Source organism: Mangifera indica, chromosome 11 (assembly GCF_011075055.1).
Source record: "Mangifera indica cultivar Alphonso chromosome 11, CATAS_Mindica_2.1, whole genome shotgun sequence".
Classification (NCBI taxonomy): Eukaryota; Viridiplantae; Streptophyta; class Magnoliopsida; order Sapindales; family Anacardiaceae; genus Mangifera; species Mangifera indica.
In genome coordinates, this window is record NC_058147.1 from 15,599,094 (window position 1) to 15,603,230 (window position 4,137).

Below are 4,137 nucleotides of genomic sequence, written 5' to 3' on the forward strand. Positions count from 1 at the left end.
ATGAGGAAGAGATTCGTACCACAACACTACTATAAGAAGCTATACAATTGATTACAAAGGTTGAATCAAGGATCCAATAGTGTTAAAGAATATCACCAAGAGATGGAGATCACTATGATTTCGAGCCAATATTGAGGAGGATAGAGAAGCTACTATGACACGTTTTCTTTCAAGTTTGAACCATGATATTGCTAACCTTATTAAGTTGCATCATTATGTAGATTTAGAGGATATGGTACACATGGCAACCAAGATTGAAAAACAACTAAAAGTGAAAACCAAGGCTATTTCGACCCCAACATCATGGAAGTCAAATTAGAAAGGGAATAAAGGAAGTGATGTGAATACGAATAAGGGCAGATCTGATCAAAGCAAAAATAATGAGCTCACTACACCAAAAATACAACCTAAGGATGACAAATCCAAGGGCAAATCACGTGATATACAATGCTTTAGGTGTTTGGGATACGGACATAGAGTTGTATAATGTCCAAATGCAAAGGTGATAACCCTACGCAATAGGGAGGTGGTGAGTGAAGATGGGAGCGAGGATGATGATGACTTGAGTGACATACCACCATTGGAGGATGTTTCAGAAGAAGAGGGCGATGAACCAACCCCTAAAAGACCAATTTTCATGCTAGTTACAAGGTGTGCTCTAAACATGCAAGCTAAGAAGATAAGGTACAACGCAAAAATATCTTTTGTACCAGATGCATGATGGATAATAAATTGTGTAGTGTGATTATTGATGGTGGTAGCTGCACTAATGTTGTTAATGCTGGTTTAGTTAATAAAATAGGGTTGAAAACAACTAAACATCCTAGACCTTATAGGTTGCAATGGTTGAATAATAGTGGGGATATTAAGGTCACGAGGCAAGCATTAATTTCATTCTCTATTGGGCGTTATCATGATGAGGTTTTATGTGATGTAGTACCTATGCATGCTAGTCACATTTATTAGGACGCCCTTGGCAATATGATAGGCGTGTTATACATGATGGGTTTTCTAACTGATATTCATTCAACATGAATGGTAGACCTATCAACTTGTTACCTATGATGCCTAAAGAAGTATACGAAGATCAAAAAACCTTAAGTGAATGTGAGAGTGCACGTGGAAAAGAAAAGATACACAAGCAAAAAGAGAGCTGTGAGAAAAGCCAAGAGAGGTGTGCAAATAGAGAGAAAAAAATAGTGCAAATAGAGAGGATACGCAATGAGAAAAAAATTCATAAGATTGCACATGCAAAAGGAGATAATAGTGTGCAAAAAGTGGCAAAAAAAAAGGTAAAAGGCAATTTCCATGCAAGAGAGAGTGAGGTTCAAAAGGCTTATTTAACAAGGTAGCCTTTGATACTATTGGTATTCAAGGATGCATGTTTATCTTTTGAATCTAACCCAATTCTCTCTTCTCTCCCTAGTTTTTTTCAAGCTTTGTTGTAGGAATTTGAAGATTTGTTTTCCAAATCCATGCCTGATAGTTTGCCACCATTGAGAGGGATAAAACATTAAATTGACTTCATTCCTGGAGCACAAATTCCAAATCGACCAGTTTATAGGAGCAACCCCAAAGAAACAAAGGAGTTACAACGTCAAGTGGCTAAGTTGTTGACAAAAGGTTGATTAAAGAAAGTATGAGCCCATGTGTCATTCATATTCTATTGGTGCCAAAAAAGGATGGATCATGGCGTATGTGTGTTGATTGTCTCGCCATCAACAAAATCACTGTAAAGTATCACTATCTTATTCCTCATTTAAATGATATGTTAGATGAATTGCATAGTGCACATATATTCTCTAAAATTGATTTAATGGCTGGTTATCATCAAATTAGAATGAAAATATGAGGTGAATGGAAAACTGCCTTTAAAACAAAATATGGGTTATATGAGTGGTTAGTGATGCCTTTTGGGTTAACTAATGCTCCTAGCACGTTCATGCATTTGATGAACCATGTTTTGCGTGAATTTATTAGCAAATTCGTTATTGTCTATTTTGATGAAATACTTATGTATAGCAAATCACTTGAAGACCACGTTTTGCATGTGAGGTCTGTTTTTAGTGTTTTACGTGCACAAAAGTTGCATGTTAAGCTTGCTAAATGTATGTTTTGTGTGCCTAAGGTTGTATTTTTAGGTTATGTTGTTAGCGAGCATGGTATTGAGATTGATAATGAAAAGGTTAAGGCTATTGAATCTTCGCCCACATCTAAAAATGTTAGGGATATTCATAGTTTCCATGGCTTAGCTAGTTTTTATAGGCGTTTTGTGCATGATTTCTCTAGCATAACTGCCCCTTTGACAGAAGTTATTAAAAGGAATGTTGGTTTTAAGTGGGGTGATGAACAAGATAGGCGTTTAATATGCTTAAATCTAAGTTGATTTCTACTCTTGTTCTTATTTTGCCTAACTTTGACAAAACCTTTGAGATTGAATGTGATGCTTTGGGAGTTAGAATTGGCGTTGTTCTTATGCAAAAGGGAAAACCAGTCGCATACTTTAGTGAAAAATTGATTGGCGCAACATTTAACTACTGAACATATGACAAGGAAATGTATGCATTAGTGAGGGCATTAAAGATATGGCAACACTACCTTGTGCCTAAAAAGTTCGTCATCCATATCGACCATGAAAGTTTGAAGTATCTGAAGGGTCAAAACAAACTCAATAAACGACATGCAAAGTGGAGTGAATTTCTTGAATCCTTCCCATACGACATCAAATATAAGCAAGGTAAGGAAAACATTGTGGTTGATGCATTGTCAAGAAGGTACGCACTTCTTACTACTTTAGATGCTAAATTGCTTGGTTTTGAGCATATTAAAGTGTTGTATGCACATGATCATGATTTTAGCAATGTGTATAATGCATGTGAGAAAGCTACCTTTGAAAAATTTTATAGGCATAATGAGTGCTTGTTTCGTTTGAATAAGTTTTGTGTGCGTAAGTGTTCTTTGCGTTTGATGTTAATTCATGAGGCACACGAAGGAGGTTTAATGGATCACTTTGGCATAGCTAAAACTTTAGATGTTTTACAATAGCATTTTTTTTGGCCTAACATGAAATCTAATGTCTCTAAGTATTGGACTAATTGTATCACATGTTTGCAAGCTAAGTCTAAAGTGCATCCACTTGGTTTGTACACGCCATTGGCTATTCCACATTCACCTTGGGTAGATGTTTCTATGGATTTTGTACTTAGACTACCTAGGCCTAGACGTGGTAATGATAACATTTATGTGGTAGTTAATCGATTTTCTAAGATGACACACTTTATTCCATGTCATAAACTAATGATGCTTCACATGTTGTTGATTTGTTTTTTAAAGAGGTAGTACGTTTGCATGGTATACCGAGAACTATTGTTAGTGATAGGGATGCAAAGTTTTTGTCCTACTTTTGGAAGACCTTATGGGCGAAATTAGGAACTAAGTTGTTATTTAGTACTACATGTCATCCACAAACTGATGGTCAAACTAAAGTTATGAATAGAACTTTAGGGCAATTATTGCGTGCTATCATAGAAAAGAATGTGAAGTCTTAGGATGAAAGTTTACCCCATGTAGAGTTTGCATATAATAGGGTTGTGCATTCATCCATGCACTATTCACCTTTTGAAATTATGTATGGTTTTAATCCTTTAACACCATTAGATTTATCTCCTTTACCTTTGGAAGAGTGTGTTAATTTCAATGGTGCTAAGAAGGCAGATTTTGTACGTAATTTCCATGAGAAAGTGAGGCAAAACATAAAAGGAAACAACAAGTGGCGAACCAAAGGAATCAAAGGCATAAGAAGTTGGTTTTTGAGCCTGGCGATTGGGTTTGGTTGCATTTGTGCAAAGAACGGTTTCCTCTGTGAAGGCGATCTAAACTTTACCCACGAGGAGATGGACCTTTTTAAATTGTTGCAAGGATTAATGACAATGAATATAAATTAGATCTCCCTAGTGAGTATAATGTTAGTGCAACCTTTAATGTTTCTGACCTTTTTCCTTTTGATTATGCAGGTGGAGATTTGAGGTCGAATCCTTTCGAGGAAGAGGGGAGTGATGCGAATGATCAAGGGATAACTTTACCAAATTCACACATGGGGAAGCATAACAATAGAGGTTCAAATTCTACTTCAACAAA